Raw genomic sequence first — 21,777 nt, forward strand, 5'->3', positions numbered from 1 at the left:
AAATTCGGGTTTTATTTTCCGTTCTCTTCATTTGCTTCAATTTTGAATGATTTGCCCATAATATTTTATGCGCTGTTTTTATCCAGTCATCTTTAAATGATGGAAGACATGGTATGTTTTCTAGTGAAGGACACTTCGTTGATAAGTCAGAGGACTGGGGCCTTTTTGTAACAGAGATACCGTTAAATTTACTTAAGGAAACACAAATCTGCCGTCCGATGGGGTTTGTTGCGTACTTAGTGGATAGTTTTCTATTCACGGTTAGGAGTTGTACCCCCAGCTGCCCCAGCTACCTTTTTAGCAGATTCTGCAGGTAGGAATAGCTTTTTCAAGGCGGTGTGTATCCTTGGGAACCGACTGAGCCAACCTGGCATCTCACTGCTTAATTATTTTATTAAGCATTTCCCACCCCTTAGAATTCATGCTTGTGGGTCTTTGCAAGAGGAATTTCAATGGAAAGTTGGTTTTCCTGTGTGTATTATTGAGTAATTTTTGAATTATTAGTATGATTATTACAAAACTTACCCAGTTATTCTGAAAACTAACAAAATTCTTTATTTCGTGTTGCAAACAGGATGATTTGAACCTGCACATCAGAGTGGCATATCAGCCCTGAAGAAGGGTTGTGTCCACAGAATAAGGACATTCCATATTCTATAAGTCTGGGTGTATATAAAGAGATTGGATATCCGTACAAAGTCATGGACCTGGCATTATTTAAGCAACTGGAAATTAAGCATCAATAAGCAACTGGAAATCTACTGCACAGTAGGACCTCTTGGAAAATTGTTTGGTTGTAGATTTTATCTTATCTCTTAGTGTGATGAACCTACTGTGATATCTTGGTTTTCCTCATAGACTTAACTTTATAAGTTTGAACTGAACGTGTTCGGTTATAACCACAGATGGTGTGTGTGTGTGTGTGTGTGTGTGTGTGTGTGTGTGGGTGCGCGCACGCACGCACGTGTGTGTGTATAAAAAGACCATATGTCTGGTGCACAGGAATTGTACCATGATGTAAATCTTCATACTTGGCAGAGCCTATGATTTTTATTTTCCAAATTGCTCTTTCAAGAATCTGTTTTTCTTGGGGACAAAAGCTAAGACAAATATGATGTGTGCATTTTTTATCGTCTGATGTGCATTTTGTAGCTTGTGAAGAAAACATCATGTGATGGTCCACATCCCGTGTCTTTAGTGCTTCATGTCTGGTGACTTTAGGTCTTGAAACCAGAAGGGAAGAGAAGGGTGTATCAGTTTGAATTTGAGTCTGAGAATACCAGTGGCCATTAACATTGTTCAAGGAATGGAACACAGTCCAGAAATTCCCTGCATCACATCCAGAAATTTCATACTCCATGGGTGGGGGGGGTGGAGGCAGGTGGCTACCTATTAAAATTGCAGTTGAGCTCTGTATCCAACAAAATGCAGAGTTAACAAATGACTGTTGGCTCAGTTGCATGGATGACCTTCATGCAAACGTGTTTTTTTTTTAACTTTCTTTTTTTTAACTTCCATTGTGGGAAAAATAAGACGCAAATGAGCTATAGGATGTCAGTCTTCAGCATAGTAGAAATTAACCTTTCTTGTTTCTATCCTCGTAAATGTTCAGTTGTGGGTGTGTCCAGCACACTCTTGTCTCGTAGGTAGGGCGTGCTTATCAGTGGCTGAGATTTTGTCTTCCTCTCTGGACCTGATCGTGAAGATACCATGAAGATCACCCTGCAAATGCTTTCCCCTTGGGATTGACATAATGCAAGGCGGATGTGGAGTGGGCTCCAGTGAGTGTGTTGGCTAGTTGTGGATCCTCCCAGAAAATGGGGCGTTGTAAAGAGGTCCTAGGGGTCCATGCTCTCCGTGATCTATTGCTTTGTCTTGTGCTTCTCTTCCTCATTCTGAAGTTCGCTGTACAAATCTCAAGGGGTTGGCCATTCTCTGCTGACTGTGACTCAGCTGGACAAACAGAGCTGCTCATGTCTGCATTGTGTCTGGTCGTAGGGCTCAACTGTGAGCTTCTGCAGGGACGTCTGTGCGCTTAACTAGTAGGTGCCAGAGCCTTTGGTGACCGCAGAGGGACACCCACACAGACCTCCAAGACCCCTTCTGTACCCTTCCTTTCTTCCCAGGGTTGGCCCTGAAAAGTCCAGCTCCTTGGGCAGTGGGGATGGGAGCAGTGCTTGCCCTGGGCGGTGTGATGGTGAGATGGGTGCAGGGAAGAGGCAAGCCTGGGCACCCTATCAGGGCTTCTCCAGCTCACATGTTCTTGAGTCACCTTGTGGATTCTTGGCCATCGTAGACATTATTTTCCAGTGCTGTGCCTGGGAAGACCTTTTCTTTCCATGTAGCCCTTTGTACTTCTCTTCTGCAAGCATGTCTGTGGACATGGAGAGCCGCCACATGGCAAAGTCATACATCTCTTTAAGCAGCAAAATGTCAAAGGCCATGCAGTTGCCTACCAGATTTGGCCAGATCCCACTCACAAGTCCGAAGCACACAGATGTGCTGGAAGGTGGAATGAAGAACGTGTGCACCCACCCAAGCTTTAAAAGACACTGAAGTCGAAGCCACGTTTCCCCCTTTCTTGTGCATGACCTGCTCTTCAAATACAAATCCAATGAGTAAGGTCAGAGTGACTACAAGATTTAGTAAAATAAACTCTTTATAATGAGTAACTCGAAGAAAAATTATTTTTAAAGGGTGTGCCGTATGGATGGATGTTCCAACAGAATGGTGTTTTTAGTCTGTACCGAGCAATCCCTGTGCTGTTTGCATTCAGTAGGGGACCAGAACGGGCAACATGTTCAGCCTGAAGTTTCTTAACTGTTTCATCATTGACTGTTACAAGGCTAAATCAGCAAAGTGATGGTGCCCTGAGATATAAACCCATGAGGGAAAGCAAAGATCTCACATCGTCTGACTTATAAAAATAGATTACTATTATTTTGGAGCCTTGTGCTTAAGAAAATAAAAATAAATGAAACACCTTTCTTGAACATGATAAAGCATTGTATGTAGACACATTGACCCATATGCATATTTTCAGGTTTAGTTCTCACTGTCCCGGATTTAATATAGGACGTGAAAAACAGCCTCAAGAAAGCATGAAATGCAATGCCTTAATTTTGGACAGATATGCACACACACACTCACAAATGCCAACATTGGAATGCACAGATCACATGGTTCTTTAAAAACATTGTCATCGGCCATCAGCCATGCAAAACAAATTAAAAACTAAAAGGAATTCCAAGAATACCAGATGGTGTTAAACTCAGCCTTGCCATTTCAATATTCGAGGTGGCACACGCCATGTGTTAACGGCCCGTGGCTGGACTGAAATTAAGCAGAGTGACGTAATGCAAAGACTGACTTAATCAAAATGAGTCCCAAACACATGGGACACTCACTGTATATAACTGAAAAATAGTTTACTCGGTGGGGGCACTCTGAAATTTTCAGGTATCTGATCAGATATCTACGTGCAAAAGTCATGAGAAGAAACGTCATGGAAATATTCGCAAAATTCGCATCAGAAAAAAAAAACGATAGACTCCTTTTGTTCTATGCAATTTTATGAGTTGGCAATATTTTCTCAAAAACAAGTACCATTTTAAAAAGATCCTCAGGAAACGCATGTTTTGCAAAGAAGTATGTTGGGGCCGGTGGTGTTTTTCTAAAGGAATTATCACCCACCCCCTTGAACACATATCTTCAAAGCTAAGAAGGAAATTAAATTGCATTTGCATTAGCCAACTTCCAGTTCTTGCAGAACATACATTAGAACCCTGCCTGGCACAAACGTACCCGCTTTGGTGCTGGGCACATCGCGATGTCTACTGTTGACGTGACGATATGTCGAGAGAGAGCCCGACGACAAGATGCGAGTGCCCAGCTCAAGTCCTCGTGATGCTTTCACACTCCTCTTCCCAGCCCTGTGCACCCACCCGTCCGTGAGCATCTGGTACAGTGTTCTGTTTCATTCTGTGCTCTCTACCTAAGGACTCCCTTGTTACCAACGACAGAATCACCAGTACCACTAGACAGTCACGTGACATGGGATACATTTGCCATTTCTGTGTATGACCTAAGCTGCCTCTAGATTTTGGACCACTGGAACTGTGAAAATACGCTATCAAGGAAAGACCCCAGTGCCCCCACTCTCTAGGCACTGAGCGCTGCCCACCCCTGGGGAGTGCTTCAGGCTGCATCAAATCCTAGGACCACATCAAAATTCTCACTCTAGCCACTTGGTTATTGTAGTGCAGGAAAAATACTTGGTTGGATTCCCCCCCGCCCCAACTGATTTTTACATCCCCAAATGAGTATGTTCACAGAAGCCCCTAAGGGCTTCTGTGGTGGAGCTTGAGAATGTGATGCATGAGTTCTTATTTTTCCTGAGGTCCGTCCACTGAGAGTATGGGTTTTATTTGCGTTAGACAAGTCCTGTGTACCTGTACCGCGTGTCCCTGTTTCTTATGGAGGTGAGAAGGCCTTCTCTTTACTTCACCTTCAGTGGACGATGTCCACTTACCAAAAACAAGAAGACAAGCACATGAACTGTTGTGTTAGTAATGTATTTGGGTAGTTTGATGTGTGTGTGCATGACCGCGTTTGTGTCTTGGTGGTGGTGGAGTTCGGGAGTGGTGTTTTGCCAAGTGTCACATTTACCTATCAAGTTTGCTTTGCAGACCCCGTGGGCTTAACAGGCCTTCGTAGTAAAAGGGAAATGCTCTGTCACCGTTTCCTATAAGTTATTGTGCTGTAACGCATTCTGTTGTGCTTTCACTGGCTCTTCCCTGGTGGACACCTCTGTTAATTTAAAGTAAAAGTCATTATGTGTGTGTGTTAGCAGATGGGATTTCAAGCCTTTTGACACTCAGGGCATCTTGTCCTCTGAGATGGTTCTTCAGCTCTGCAGAACGGTCTTAGCGTCCTTCTTCCTTGTGCTGTGCTACGGGCAGCCTGGCCGGGTGGCCCCGGGACAGCCGTGGGATGTGGCAGACACGAGACGGAGTGCCTTTGCAGGTGCGGTGCGCCCCGGCGAGCCAGCACTGGGGTCCCTGTGGGGTCGTCCCAGCTTCTCATGTGGAAAAAAAAAATTGTTGTTAATTCTTTCAATTCTTGCACAATGAAAATCACTGTGATTTGTATATATACCCTAGGAAGATTTTACTGCTGCCTAATTTATGTAATAATACTATTCATTCCAGGTTTGTTTAATAAAACTTTGTATCTTTTAAGACATCTGATTCTGGTCTGCTTCTTCGGTTTCGGCACAAGCTTGTCTTCATTCAGTCTAGTTGAGGGGTCAGCAGTGTCTCTTAATTTTTAGCTTTTTTAATTGAGGTATAATTGACATATGGTGTTTTATTAGTTTCAGGTGAACAACATAATGATTTGATATCTGTACATATTGCAAAATGATCACCACCATAAGTGTAGTTAATATCCATCACCACACATAGTTGTGAACTTATTTTTCTTGTGATGAGAATTTTTAAATTCTTTCTTCGTAGCAAGTTTCAAGTATGTGATACAGCATTATTGTATCTTTTTCTGCAAAGGGCCAGATGGTAAATATTTCAGCATTGCAGGATACACAGTGTCTGTCAAGACCACAAAAGCTTCCCTACACAGTATGTAAATGAACAGGCTGTATTCCAATAAAGTTTTATTAAAAATACAGTTCAGGGGCCGGATTTCTTGCTCAGGCCCCACTTTGCCAGATTTTAATCCAGTGCCTGAGGGTGACTTTGCACAACGCCTTTGCAACTTGTTAAAAATGTGCCGTCCTCTGGGCGCCTGGGTGGCTCAGTTGGTTAAGCGGCTGCCTTAGGCTCAGGTCATGATCCCAGGGTGCTGGGATCGAGCCCCGCATCGGGCTCCCTGCTCCACAGGTAGCCTGCTTCTCCCTTTCCCTCTGCCTGCTGCTCTGTCTACTTGTGCTCTCTATCTCTCTGTCAAATAAATAAATTAAAAAAAAAAACTTTAAAAAAAATGTGCCGTCCTCATCATTATCAATAAATAAGTTATTTGATGGCACATTCTCTTTACTTAAATAGCTTGACACCCAGCTTTCCAAGTCACCTGCTGCTTGCTAAAAATATCCTGCCTTTATCACTCAGGTCAACCTGTCTAATCGATAACACTGACAGTGCTTGCTACAGCCTGATAGCGAGATGTGGTCCTACAGGAGCCTGTTTACCTGGTGACCAAGCTCATCCACCTCTCCTCCTGGAAATCCCTTGCAAGAGGGAATCTTTCAGGGACAGGCAGAGCAACTTCGGGTCTGGTTTCAAACCTTCCGGGTAGGGACAGCTCCAGAATTTCTGTAGAGTAGGTGCTTAGGTGGTGAGATTCTGGTTTGGGAGAGGGAGTGATGTGTGTGTGTGTGTGTGTGTGTGTGTGTGTGCACGTGCATATACATTTTGGGGGAAAACCAGAGGGTTCTTGAAAGGACTGATAAAGATGATCCAGGGAATGTGTCCTTGACTTTTTTTGGATGCCCTCATAGGGTTTTTTCTTTTTCCTTTTTTTTAAACCACAGATTCTGTTCATGCAGGTCTCTCACACCCCTGGAAGCCATGGTCATTTTGCATTTTTGTTAAAAGGATCTGATAACCTTGTCCCCAAAACATTAAGGAAAAGATTTATATGTAGTAACAAATCTTTTTTATCCACTCATTGACTGTTTCCGTATCGTGGCTGTCGTGAGTAGTGCTACAGTGAACACGGGAGTGCAGGGATTTCTTTGAAAGACAAATTGAAACCCCAGTGGGACGTCATGTCACCCTCGTTAGACTGGCTGTCATCGAAAACTACGAGAGGTGACAAGCGTTGGAGAGGATGTTGAGAAATTGGAACCCTCATACACTGTTGGTGGGAATGCAAACTGGTGCAATCACTGTGGAAAACTGGAGTTTCCTCAAGAAACTAAAGATGGAGCTATCATGGTCCGGCAATTCCATTATCATCTAATACTTAAAAATACTGCCAGGGGTAGGGTACCTGTCCACTTTAAAGGTAGCAGAATGGAGCCTGAGAAAGACTCAAGTTACTGAGTTGAGATCTCACAGTTCATACATCTCAGAGCCCAGATTTAAGCACCATCTGGTTCCTGCTCACTCCAATGAACCATGTGATGTTTCCATAATAAAACTAACAAGACTTGGTTAAAGAAACTAAGAACCCGATTCTCTGTGTTCCTTCTGATGCGAACATTGGATGCCAGATAAAACTCAAAACGCTGAAGACCTATGGTGACTGTATTCATGGGAGAATTTGGGATTTGATGCTTTGCTTTAGGCAGAAAACTATGATCTACTTAAACTCCACTCAGTCAGCCCATCCGAGGGTCTATTTTAACAGGCAAGATGCCTTCCAAAAGTTCATGCAAGAAACCATCTTACGAACCCTGTGAAGTTACAAACTGAGATAAACTTTTGTTGTAGCGGTAAAGAACACATGATATGGAATCTACCCTCAACAAAACGTTCAGTGCACATTACGATGTAGCTAACTATAGGCACGAAATATCTCTGAAACATAATCTTGCAGAACCCAGACTTCATGCCCGTCGAACAACAGCTCCCCGTTTCTCTGTCTCTCCCATAGCCAACAATTGGCCAAGGTGGGGACCTGCCCACCTGAGTCTTGAATTTCACCCAAAATGATCTTAGTTCTCAAAGACATCATGGAGAAAAGACTCAGGCTTTAGTATCTCGTTATAAGCATCTGGCTTCGAGCCCAGTGCAAAATCAGCTCTTAGAGTGCCCTTGGGAGCAATGTCTCGGAAAGCCACTGGCCGAAAAACAATTCTTAATAATGAATCAGAATTTGTGTGCAGGCTGCTTAAAACCAGTGCCTTGGAAAAAGGGTGGCGGGGAGCCCCACAGAAGCCAAAGGTTAAAAAGCAAGGTCAGTCCAGTAAGTGGGAAATGCACAAAGGTCACCTGCCTGTCAGAGATGCGAGTTCTTGGGGTTATTCTGCACCATGCTGAGTTTTGCTGAGGATGAATAATGACCCAAATGTCTGAAAGGCCAGGATGGACAAATTTGGCATGATGATAGACGCATTTTAATGCCCTGGAAATACCCATTTCACTGTCAACAGATGGTTAGATGCGTTTTCTTTCTCTTGGCTTCCTTTGTTTCTCCAACCCACTCACACTATCCCTTGTCTTAAGGGGAGTGGTCCCTGAGGATTGAATTTGGGAAATCTCTGCTTCTCTTCAGGATATAATGTTTTTTTAAAAAAGATTTGAGTATAGTTGACACAGAGTGTTACACCATAGTGACTCAACTTTTCTACATGTTATGCTCGCCTAACGCTGTGCTCACCCCAAGGGTAGCTTCCATCTTTCCCCATATGACGCTATTACACTTGTATTTGACTGTATTCCTTGTGCTGTGCCTTTCATCCCAATGAATTATTCAGTCCTTAACTGGAAACCTGTGTCCCCCCCTCCACTTCTCCCATTTTATCCATTTCCCTGCCTTCCTCTCTGGCAACCACCAGGTGTTCTCTGCATTTATGGGTCTCTCTGTGCTTTTTTTTTTTTTTTTTGGTTTCTTTATTCATTTGTTTAAGATTCCACATATGAGTGAAATCATGGTATTTGTCTTTGTCTGACTTAAGTGAAATGGATTTCTAGGTCCATATATGTTCGCTCAAATGGCAAGATCTCATCCTTTTTTATGGCTGAGTAGTATTCCATTGTAGACACACACCACATCTTCATCCATTCATCTATGGATGGACACTTGGGTTGCTTCTGTATCTTGGCTCTTGTAAATAATGCTGCTGTAAACATAGGGGTGCATATATCTTTTTGAATTAGTGTTTTTGTTTTCTTTGGGTATATAGCTAGTAGTGGAATTACTGGAGTATATGGTAATTTTATCTTCAATGTTTTGAGGAACCTCCATATTGGAGTGGCTGCACCAGTTTGCATTCCCACCAACAGTGCATGAGCGTTCCTTTTTCTCCACATCCTCACCAACACTCATTGTTTCTTGTGTTTTTTAAAAAATTTTAGCCACGGAATATAATCTTGAACATCATTGTGGCTTAACATGAGATCCTATAAGCCATGATTTTCAAACCCTCACTGTGGCATTTGGCAGAACTATCTAGAACTCCCACACACAGACACCCCTGAAACCAAAGGTGAGCAAGACACATTTTTTAAAATTTTATTATGTTAATCACCATACATTACATCATTAGTTTTTGATGTAGTGTTCCATGATCCATTGTTTGCGTATAACACCCAGTGCTCCATGCAGAATGTGCCCTCTTTAATACCCGTCACCAGGCTAACCCATCCCCCACCCCGCTCCCCTCTAGAACCCTCAGTTTGTTTCTCAGAGTCCACAGTCTCTCATGGTTCGTCTCCCCCTCCAATTTCCCCCCCTTCATTTTTCCCTTCCTACTATCTTCTCTCTCTCTCTCTCTCTCTTTTTTAAACATATAATGTATTATTTGTTTCAGAGGTACAGGTCTGTGATTCAACAGTCTTGCACAATTCACAGCGCTCACCATAGCACATACCCTCTCCAGTGTCTATCACCCAGCCACCCCATCCCTCCCACCCCCCACCACTCCAGCAACCCTCCGTTTGTTTCCTGAGATTAAGAATTCCTCATATCAGGGAAGAATGAAGGGGAGTAAGTCGGAGGGGGAGACGAACCATGAGAGACGATGGACTCTGAAAAACAAACTGAGGGTTCTAGAGGGGAGGGGGGGGATGGGTTAGTCTGGTGACGGGTATTAAAGAGGGCACGTTCTGCATGGAGCACTGGGTGTTAGGCACAAACAATGAATCATGGAACACTACATCAAGAACTAATGATGTAATGTATGGTGATTAACATAACAATAGAAAATTTAAAAAAAATTCCTCATATCAGTGAGGTCATATGATACATGTCTTTCTCTGATTGACTTATTTCGTTCAGCATAATACCCTCTAGTTCCATCCACGTCGTTGCAAATGGCAAGATTTCATTCCTTTTGATGGCTCCATAATATTCCATTGTGTATATATACCACGTCTTCTTTATCCATTCATCTGTTGATGGACATCTTGGCTTTTTCCATAGTTTGGCTATTGTGGACATCGCTGCTATAAACATTGGGGTGCATGTATCCTTTTGGATCCCTACATTTGTATCTTTGTGGTAAATACCCAGGAGTGCAATTGCTGAATCATATGGTAGCTCTATTTTCAACTGTTTGAGGAACCTCCATACTGTTTTCCAGAGTGGCTGCACCAGCTTGCATCCCCACCAACAGTGTAGGAGGGTTCCCCTTTCTCCGCATCCCCGCCAACATCTGTCGTTTCCTGACTTGTTAATTTTAGCTATTCTGTCTGGTGTGAGGTGATATCTCATGGAGGTTTTGATTTGGATTTCCTGGATGCCGAGTGATGTTGAGCACTTTTTCATGTGTCTCTTGGCCATTTGGATGTCGTCTTTGGAAAAATGTCTGTTCATGTCTTCTGCCCTTTTCTTGATTGGATCATTTGTTCTTTGGGTGTTGAGTTTGGTAAGTTCTTTACAGATTTTGGATACTAGCCCTTTATCTGAAAATGTCATTTGCAAATATCTTCTCCCATTCTGTCGGTTGTCTTTTGGTTTTGTGGACTGTTTCTTTTGCTGTGCAAAAGCTTTTTATCTTGGTTAAGTCCCAGTAGTTCATTTTTGCCCTTGCTTCCCTTGCCTTTGGCGAGGTTTCTAGGAAGAAGTTGCTGCGGCTGAGGTCGAAGAGTTTGCTACCTGTGTTCTCCCCTAGGATTTTGATGGACTCCTGTCTCACGTTTAGGTCATTCAGCCATTTTGAGTCTCTTTTTGTGTGTGGTGTGAGGAAATGGTCCAGTTTCATTCTTCTGCATGTGGCTGTCCAATTATCCCAACACCATTTGTTGAAGAGACTGTCTTTTTTCCATTGGACATTCTTTCCTGCTTTGTCGAAGATGAGTTGACCATAGAGTTGAGGGTCCATTTCTGGGCTCTCGATTCTGTTCCATTGATCTATGTGTCTGTTTTTGTGCCAGTACCACACTGTCTTGATGATGACAGCTTTGTAATAGAGCTGGAAGTCCGGAACTGTGATGCCACCAGCTTTGCTTTTCTTTTTCAACATTCCGAGCAAGACACTTCTAACTTATGATACTAGTAGGGTAGAAATAGTGTTTTCAAATATGCTTTAGTAATGTCTAAATAGAGCACTGCTTTGTTTCAAGTTATTTTTAGTACTGGTGGGGATGCACCAAATTGAATGCATGACCCACTCTTGCATCTTGCTTGGTGTTAGAAAAAGTTTTCTATGCAAACCCCCGTTGCCTGCTCTGAATCTCTTTACTTTTCCACGTTAAATCGGAGCTCAGTATTGGTGATTTAAGGAGGGATTGAAAGCCAGCTGGGGTCGAGAAGAAACCTATTGCCGTCTTTCCCATGACATCTATGAATCAAAAACTGGAATCCATTTTTTTTTCATTTCATTCCCATTATCCCACATGGCACACACCAGCCTTCTGGCCAATACATGAGCATTTTACAGGGCAGATATTAATGGTCCGTCATTATGTAATATTTTCTTTTCTGCAGCTCTTATTCCCAATCTCTGTAAATTTGTACTTTGACAGAAAGTTGGTCCAGCTTTTTTTTTTTTAACAACTTTGTGTCAAAGTTGCCATAGTCATTGGATATTGCCATTATGTTTTACAGTCTGCTTTGGGAATCCAGTTGGATAGATTTCCGTTCTTAACGGTGGTGGAATATCTTTGTCAGCTCCTGGTGGCTGGTGATGGGGCAACCAGCCCCTGCACTAACCTTCCCTGATCCTTGTTGAGGATCTGCATAGGCATTTGGAGTTCTCGATACACCGGTGTGTTCTCTTTTTCAAGGAGAAAGAGGTACTGGTGGGTCTCCACGTGTTTGTCTTCACTCTTTCAAAGCAGAGGTTTGACTTTTGTGGCTGAAGAATCCAGCCTGTCCATATCAGGATGGAAGACCCTGAAATACTATCCATCTCCCTGTGTCTTAACCCCATACTTTTATTTTCCTTCTTTGATCTCATTTGGCGATTCCTGTTTTCTGTGCATTGGTCTTCACTGAAAGTCAGCTTTTGCGCTTTAAAAAACATTCTTTAAGGGGTTCCTTTAAAAAACATTCTTTAAGGGGTTCCTTTAAAAAACATTCTTTAAGGGGTTCCTTTAAAAAACATTCTTTAAGTGGCTCAGTCAGTTGGGTGTTTGACTCTTGATTTTGGCTCAGGTCATGATCTCAGGGTTGTCAGATTGAGCCCTGCATTCGGCTCTGTGCTCAGCGGGGAGTCTGCTTGAGATGTTCCCTCTCCCCCCTCCCGTTTCTCTAAAATAAATAAATAAATCTTTAAAAAAAAATTCTTTAAGTAATGATAAATAAACCTCATGGTAGGGTTTCAATACAGTAGTAGATTTCGTTTCTTCTAGCCAGGCAGGATTCATGTGGATAACCCATTTTAAAAATGCTTTTTCTTCTTTTTCTTTAAGAGGCACATGGTTCACTCAAACTAGTAATATTCAATATTTAAAATTAATTTTTGAAAAACAGTTTTAATGTTATGTAGATAGCATAATATTTAGTTAATATTGTAAATATTGTACTATTAAGGAGTAAAAGGATAATTTTAAACAGTGCGCCTATGTCTTAAACATAGCACAGAAACAAAACCTACTTAACCACATAGAGATTCACACAACTATGAATATCTATGTTGAGCCTTTTTCCGCGTGTCTGTGGGCCATTTGTAGGTCTTCTTTGGAGAAATGTCTGTTCATGTCTTCTGCCCATTTCTTGATTGGATTTCTTGGAAAACCACGGTCTTAAAGAATATTTTGATGTTGGGGAGCATTTGAGGGTTGCTTGCAAAGAAGGCAATGCAAAGAGAGAACAAAGTTCATTTCAAAATTTACAACAAGATTGATCTTGGTGCCAGAGCAACAGCCTGAATCATGACACGTTGAAAGCTAGGACATGTCGTGCCAACGAGAGTGTGAGCTCGGCTTGTGCAGCCTTCCAGTTGCATGGAACTAGAGACACGAGGTAGAAAAAATTGGAAACCAGTTTATACAACAAGAGCTCCCAATGCAGAGATAGACAGAAAGTGCACCTGGGCAAGGAACTCAATGGGGGAGAAAAGAGGTGTTGAAGATGCCCGTATGGAGTCTCCATATTGCAGTGGGCATGCAAAGGGCATTTTCTGATGGATTCCATTTCCCACCTCTGATTCCGTCTTGGACTTTTCTTCTAAATATCACCAGCGTTAGATCTCTTGCAAAGCTGAAAGTATTTACAAGAGCACTGTGGGGAATCGTGAGCAGAAGGAGTCAGGCTGGGTGGTTCGAACAGACCTGGGTTTGAGTCCAGGTTCTATATCTACCTGGAGCCAAGATGGCGGGCGAGTTAGCTGCCCTGCACTCCCATTTACTCATTAGTGATGGCAATTATTCATGTGCATGTCTTTCTGCTCCAAATGCTGGAGTGGCTCTCCATTGCCCTCCAAGCAAAAGACAATATCCTCACAACATGTGGAAGGCCATCTGTAATCTGCCCTCCAGCATATCAGACTGGTTACTCCACTTCCAGATGCCCCAGCCTCTTTGCTCATGTAGAACATCCCACAGCAACTCCTGCCACAGGACCTTCGCTCTGCCTCTTCTTTCTCTTTTCCCTGCTTTTTCCTGAGTCCATCTTTTCCCTGTTTATAGAAGACTCCCTGTTTTCCACATTCCAGCTTCCCACCGTACCCGAGTCTGACTGTTTGCTTCTGTGAGTCTGTCTGCCAGCCCGATAGTTAGCTTCTCTTTTCTTGCAATATGTGCTTTTAAGTGGAATCACGTCGTGGAGCCAACGTTATAAAGAAATCGTTATAAATCACTCTTCACCATTCCTTCCACTTCTGAACTTGGCCACTGATCCCCTAGTGAGGGGCTTGCTTGTTATTTTAGGTTATGAATGCCAAATAAAACTTTTATTAATTTCATTTTTTATTGGCGGCCACTTTATGTTTTGAGTTCCATCTGTGTGTAGCGTTGGGAGGTGCCTTCACCTGTGTGGGCCCAGTGTATTTCTGGACATTTGAAAGTAAATCAGCAGAGGGGCACCTGGGGGGCTCAGTCGGTTAAGCGTCTGCCTTTGGCTGCAGTCGTGATCCCAGGGTCCTGGGGTCGAGTCCTGCATTGGGCTCCTTGCTCAGCGTTGAGCCTGCTTCTCCCGCCCCCTCTGTGCTCTCTTGCTCTTTCTGAAATAAATAAATCTTTTTAAAAAAAACAAAAAGACAAAGTAAATTAGCAGATCTTCTGAAAAACATTATTGTCTTTCTTGGCAGTTGTTCTAAACAACAGGGAGGTTGCAGTGGGCTGAATTTCTGCATTGCAAATGTTCCTATTTTCAGGTTTACCCGTCTGTTTTGTGTCTAAGTAGAAACTGGCGGTGGAACGCATGTTTCTCCTCAGTTTACGTTTACGCTATTGGGTCTAGTAGCTTACTTTGAGAACATCCTGGTAGCTCAGAATTTTTCCTAGAGGCATTCCAGATTTCCATTGCACATTCATTTTTGCACCTGTCACCCCCACCACCAGTATATCCCATTCACACTGTGAAAACCAGTTTGTGGCTTGCAGACATCATGCCACCATATGCTTCGCTTGAAACTCTGTTGCAGGTTGGTTTAGGTCTCCCGCAGTGATGTGCTGGTAAGCCAGTTACCCCCTGGGAAAATAATGCCCAGACTTGCAGCTTTTGCTCATTTCTGTTGTGTAAAGACTCACCCCTGCCGTGATTGGATTGCAAGCTGCCAACAGTTTGGCTCACACAGTCCTGCAAGATGGCACAGTCCCGTTTTCGAGAGCTAGAGCAAGCCAGCGCTGGAAGTCAAAGTACAGGAAGGAGCACAGGTCCTGGATGGGTTTAGTGTCCCCTTGGAGGACGGGAGCGTGGACAATGCCTCCGCTCTTCCTCACCTTCTTCTGGTGCATCTGGTAGCTCACGGGGCTTCATTCAGCGTCTGTGTGCTTTCCCCGGGGCATTGGCAGTCCTGCCGGAGGAGGAGGAACGGTGGGGCCAACGTGCACCTTGCACCCTCACGTGGGGAGTGGCTTCCCCACCATTCCTTTGTCTCCCTGCCTCCAGGATTTTAACTTTAAACAGTCACACACGCATACAAAATAGAGAAATGCCCACCCCTTCTCCTCTTCTTCCTCCTCCAAATGTCCTCCTCATAGATGCCTATCAAATTTTAGCCAAGATTGGCTGATGAACCTCCAGAAAATATTCCTTTTGTTTCCACTCAATGGACTGGTTTTTTTTTAAAGTTTTCCCCAGACGGTTGTTAGACTCTTATACTTAAAAATTGTTTTTCGTTTTTTTTTTGCCAGTTTTGTAGGCAAAAACTCTTCCACCTTGATTGGTGACTTTTTAAAAAATTTTGTGGCATTTTTAAATTAACCAGTTCACCGTCCCTTATATGCTACTTTCTGCGTGTTTTTAAATTAATTTTTTAAATTTTAATGCATTTAATAACATATAAGGTACTGGTTTCGGAAGTACAGGTCTGTGATTTATCAGTGTTACATAACACCCCGCGCTCATTACGTCACATGCCCTCCTTAATGTCCATCACCTGGTTACCCCAACCCTCCAACCCCCTCCCCTCCAGCAATCTTCAGCTTGTTTCCTATGATTACGAGTTACTTTCTGCATATTGCTTTTAAGTGTGTGAAATGTTTCTTTATGTTATCTGCCCACCCTGTAGGTTATCTTTTCTTACTGAATTATATTTGCAAGGCAAGCATGGTAAAGAGATAATGTCCATACACTCGAGTTTTCTTGCCGTGGGCATACATCCCTTATTGAAACAAAAGGGCAACAGAAATTTCTCTGTGGCGGGATTATCAGATCCTTTGGTTTCTTTTACTATTCTTCATGAGAAGTACTAAGCAAGTAACCGAAACAAGAATACAGCGGCTTCAGAAATAACCATCAAGTTAAGGCAGAATTTGAAAATAAACCACAGTGCATCCACTACACAGAGTAAGCTATAGTTGTAAAAACACGAAACAGAACAAAACAAAACAAAAAAACCAACATGGAAAGACCTCTTTTTTGGGTCAGGGGAGGATTTCTATGACATACCGACATGTGAAAAAGTGACTCACCAAATTCCAAGGACATCGTGCCTGCTTTTGGGGAAAGAGGGCGCACGCATAGGAAACGTACATCTTCCAGTGTGCATCTGGGGGACCCGCATCCGCAGAAAAGGTCTGGAAACACACGAAGCAGGTGGCCGTGGAGGGAGATTGAGGCAGGTTGTCGAGGAAAACTTTTAACGGATTCTCAGTTCTGCTCCGTTGTGTCAAAGCCCAAGTTCAATACCCCCACCGTCCACTGGTGTGCATGGCCACCTGGGCAGAGCCCTGTGTCTGGGGCATTTCTGGAGCAGCCTCTCAAGCCCTGTACATCCCTTGCCATGTATCATCATGCCGGCTCCCTCTATTAATGTCGGAACATTTATTCACGGGTACCGTTCATGCCTTCCACGACCGAAGACTTTAGATCGAATGTCCCAGTCCTTCCAGCCGTGTCATCGCCCTTGGGGCAGGTGCAGGCATGTGGAAGGCAGTAGAATCACGCACTCCGAAGGAGACCGTTGGAGAACGATAAATTACACTTCTTAGAAACAGGTAGAGGAGTCCCCTTACATCAGAATAATTGGAAAATTACAGTTAGGCAAACATTCCGTCCATGTTAATTCTACATCCCACGTGTGCGTTATGCAACACTTTTTTTTCCCCTACCAACCAGGTAACGACAGGTTATGGGGAGCCACATACTTTTTTCATTTTGGCTCATTAAAGGGAGAATAGTTATTGTTGTGTATCTTTTCGTGGTTTCTGTTTTTAATAGGGCTTATCAGATCTGAAGTCTGCTCGTTATTTCATAAACGCCTCAAGCCACATCATTTCAGAATTTTGGGGTTATAGGGTGGTGCCTGTGGTATCTAACAAACTCGTATGTTTTAATTTATTCCAGAAAGGTGCCAAGAGTGGAAGGCACCTTTTATTTCAAAAATGTATTTCAGGTCGGGGTGTCCTGGCTGGCTCATTCGGTAGAACATGTGACTCTTGATCTCAGGGTCGTGAGTTCAAGCCCCATGTTGGATGTGGAGCCTACTAAAATTAAAAAATAAAGTATATTAAAAAAATTAAAAAAAAATTCAACTCCACGGCAAGTCTCCACGCATGTGCTTAAAAGATGTGTTCTTACTTTTGTAGTATTTGGAGGCTGGAGGGAAAACTCAACACTGGTTTGGGCTCCAGAGTATTCTGCATCATGCACCTCCTCCAACGAAGGGAAACAGCAGTGCTGAAGTGTAAAAAAAAAAAAAACAAACACTTTCGACTCTGAGTTAATATTCCCTGACATGCACGAATACCCCTGTTCCATTGGGCCAGTGCATTGGGCCAGTGCATCTAGCGTTAGGGAAGTGGGTCCACATTTTTCATTTTATTTGTGAGTCAAGTCCTGCTGAACCGTGTCCCCGCCGGGAGACCATTCGCACACAACTTCAGATGAATACTATTTAGCCACACGCGGAATAGACTGAGCCCCGTTTTGGACAGTTTGTTGACAGTGTCTTTGGTTCGTCATTGCTGATGAGGTCAAACACGTTTGTCAGGGACACGGATTGGAAACAGTACAGACCAAAGATCAAGGACAGAGACCAGAGCTGTGAGTTTAGGAAGAACACCCTGTGTATGTGTCGTCTGCACACAGAACCACTAGGAAGTGGTCTCGGTGGTTGATTGTGGGAGTGTTTGCTGTCGCCAAGGGACCAGTGGGAGGAAGGAGCTCCCTCCCCCGCGGCTGCTAGGGCAACATGATGTAAATAAATAATTTCAACATCAACAGTAGATCATATAATTATGTATAATGTCTTAAGTTTAATGGTTGCTTTCCAATGCTTTTGAGGTCCATAAAGGCAGACGCCGTATTTCTTCCATTAATGATGATAATCTTAGCAAGTCACACACACACACACACACACACACACACACACACACACACACACACACAGTTATGTAAAGACTATAAAGACACATAAGCCTTGTGTCTCCTACATTATTCAAGGATCTGCTATTTCTCATTGGTTACGGTTCCAGAAAGCTGGCCCTTCTCATGCCAAAAGCAATTTTCATTTCTGTTGAGGGCCTCTTAGAAGTATCTTATTACATTTCCTTGACCCACCACAGAAATACACTGAGAAAGAATTTAATTTCTGTTTGGACCCAAAAAAGACATTGGGAACCAAGGGATATAAGTCTTATTTTCTCCTGGCTTGGGTCAAGCTGACCTCTGGCCACTTTTGTTCCTTAGATACGTCTCCTCCGTGAATGGACAGCAGTGCTGACCAGGCTCACGGAGACAGGGTGATCTCCAAATCCCTCTCTCTCTCTCACGTCATCCCGCAGGAACCACTCAGAGAAGAGTGTCGTCGGATGTATTTTCCGTATTGCATTCCTCTCGAACTCAGGTCTACCAAACTAGCTAGAGTCCAGAATTTCTCCCAGCGTCCCTAGCCTCCACAATGTCCAGAGCCCCAGTGGGGCTTCTTGCCTGTTTACACCCTCCCCAGTAACTGGCCTCCATTCTGCAAAAGGCATGAGTGTTGGACGTTCATCGAGAGACCAAACTTTCTAGAACTTTATTCATTGAAAAACAGCAGATTCCTGAATAATATAGGAGACACGATGCTTCTGTTCCCTCCTTTATATTTTTTCATAACAATGCCTGTGTGCAACTCCTACAGAATCACCCTCTCCATAAACGCTTCGAGCCTCCATGATGGTGCTGGGAACTGGGCAAGCCCCTTTATCCCATCCTAGAGAATGAAAGGCCACTTTTCCAATTTTAATTGGCTGGGATGGGATTGGATGGGATTTTTAAGCTCCGCTCTTGTGAGTTTTCCATGAGTGTATCTTTTGATGATGATGGAACACAGTGGTGCTCTGAGCCTGCTCTTGTCTGGGACCAGCTCAGACAAGCTTGGGCAGAAGTTGCCAGGGGAATACAAAGCGGGGAGGAGTTAGGAAATGAGGTATCAGGAGTGTAAGGCTTGACCTAAGTATAAACACATGGGACGGCCATTTGCTGCCGTGAGAGATTTTTTTCCCCCTCTTTTCTCTTTGTGGGCTTTATCCTGGAGAATTTCAATGGCTGGCCGTCATCATAATGCACAAGGAGTTGGTCACACGTTTGGTGACTGGTGTGGGCTCCCAATCCTGCAGATAAGCTCTGGAGCAAATTGTCCCTGATGGGCAGTGAGGCAGACTTAAGACAACATCGTATCTGACTTCCAAAAATAGCTTCAGAAGGACAACGTTTAAATATTTCTCCCAACACCAAGGTGGTATTATAGTATCCTCTGCTACTTAAAAAAAAAAAAAAAAAAGCTGTAGTTTCTGCTCATAAAGGTAGGTTTGCCAGATAAAATATAGGAGGCTCACTTAAATTTGAATTTGGGATAAATCATGAATAATTTTTTAAGTAGAAGTATGTCCCAACTTAAATTTGAACTTTGGGTAAATCATGAATTATTTTATTTTATTTTATTTTTTTAAAGATTTATTTATTTATTTGAGAGAGTGAGAATGAGAGAGAGCACATGAGAGGGGGGAGGGCCAGAGGGAGAAGCAGGCTCCTCGCCGAGCAGGGAGCCCGATACGGGACTCGATCCAGGGACTCCGGGATCGTGACCTGAGCTGAAGGCAGTTGCTTAACCAACTGAGCCACCCAGGCGCCCCTAAATCATGAATAATTTTAAAGTAGAAGTATTTCCCACATTTGCATGGAACATACTTCTACTTTCAAAGTTAATTACTCATTTTTTTCAAACTTAAAAATCTTTCATTATTCTCCCCAAATTCTAATTTGACTGGTTAATGTATTCGTGGTAAGAATAAGTATGTCCCAGGTAATATTTGGGGTATATTGGTACTCATGGGCATCCTGTATTCTGGGGTGCCAAACCGGCGGCCATCCACAAAGGGCATTGTTGCAAATTGTTTGTGACAGATGGACAGTCATCCTGTGATCTCCATATGCTTTTACTCAGAAAGAAGTCTAAATAAAATTGACTTAAAACAAATCTTAACAAATACTATAAAACAGCCCAAAGAATGACACCATAAGTTAATCCACCCAGGATGCCCTAATTGTTCTTTTGCTAATAGTGCAAAATTTTTCCAGTTGGCTTTTATCCCAGATTTGGCAGTGCTCTTAGAGTTGGAGAGAGAAAAAAAATACATTGGACTTCTAGGTCTCTAAGGGCTGGTCATTCTCTGCAAGCATATCATGCTACCCACAAGGAACCCTAAATGATTCTGGCATTACGTAGAGTAACTACCAGACAAGGTATTCTGTGTGATTTCATAAATGTTTGATTATATCCTTATCTATTCAGGTTCTCAAGCTCGTCCTGCCATTGCCGTGGATTTAAATATTAATTGGTGTTGAAAAAATAAACAAGAGAGTCACTTCCCACTGTCTTTAAGGCTTTACAATAATAAGTAAATGGTTCTTTCCTGGCCTTCTCATATTTATACAGGTGGGCTCTATTTCTCTGGGCAAAGGAAAGCATTTTGAATTAAATTCAGTGGCTTTCCATTTGCCGTGACATTTTGTTTTGGTACAACAGTGACCTAGAAGGCAAAAGTCTATATTTAATCCAAGCATGGCCGATGTGAGAAGGGCATACCCGCTTTCAGTGAGGTGGTTTTTGCTTGAGACAAACACCCAGCATAGTTACTGCAGACTCTGTAGGTGTGCACGAGCACTGGCAGAAATCGCACATTATGCAGAAAGTGTGCGCGAAATGTGCTTTGCAGATGAAGTGGTTGCGACAAATAACAACGTGTGCATCCACAGAGCATGGAGGACAACTGAGCTTTTATTGAGATTCTAGAAAAGGGAACAGACAAGCCGGAGGATGTCTCTTCTTATGGTCACCATGGAGACATCTGGATTGGATGGCTCCAACGCACAAATGTGGTTTTTATTAAAAAAAAGAAGTTTGGACAAGTAATAATGGTACAGGTCCTACTTTGGGTTACCTTAGATTTATGCCATTTCTGGACCAGAGGACGTGGGGTTTTGGAGTGTTCACTTACAATACTTTATTGGCAGGTGGGGCCATGAGCTGTAAAACAGAAGTGAGTCATCAGAAGGCTTATCAACATGGGTCATGGAGGAAGGGAGGAAGGAAGGAGATGACAGCGACACTAAGAGGTGACCAGATGGATTAGGGTGCTAGAGACACAAAGAGCTATGTGTTGGCAACAGGTGTATAAACAAGACAGAAGAGGCAGAATCAGTGAAGCCTACTGAGGAGGACATGTGAGCTGTAGACGTGGGAGGGGTGATCCACTGTGATTCAGTGGATTTTACCTTGTGCTCTGGCTTTTCTTCTGTCTGTTCTTTTTTTGGTCTTAGCTGATGCCGTTGCGGCCGAGGCCATGCTTCAAAAACCAGCTACTCTAAACCTCTGTTGTGGGAGGAAGGTAATAGTAAGATTACGTCTTTGTGCTTTTCTGAAATAGCGTAGGGGAGAGAACACACGCTAGGTTCACATATTGGAGGAAGATGTGGTATGATTTCAGAGTGATTTTAAAAAAACTAAGCGAGTCATGTTTAATGTGTATCTTAGTAATAATGCGTATTTTCTGTATTGTGTGT

The 21,777-nt window shown here is 43.1% G+C and overlaps 1 protein-coding gene across 1 annotated transcript in view; it reads left to right on the forward strand.

The window, feature by feature from the left end:
• The window catches only part of PRKX (protein kinase cAMP-dependent X-linked catalytic subunit), an 80,931-nt gene extending 75,691 nt beyond the window's left edge, over positions 1-5,240 (forward strand). Inside the window, exon 9 of the mRNA XM_028114949.2 lies at positions 575-5,240. The gene's annotated coding sequence lies outside the window, so the exon portion shown is untranslated. The remainder of the gene's footprint in view (positions 1-574) is intronic.
• The last annotated feature ends 16,537 nt before the right edge of the window (positions 5,241-21,777 follow it).

This window comes from Eumetopias jubatus, unplaced genomic scaffold (genome assembly GCF_037043125.1).
Source record: "Eumetopias jubatus isolate StellerSeaLion01/CBP00866 unplaced genomic scaffold, mEumJub1_p1.0 scaffold_11, whole genome shotgun sequence".
NCBI lineage: Eukaryota > Metazoa > Chordata > Mammalia > Carnivora > Otariidae > Eumetopias > Eumetopias jubatus.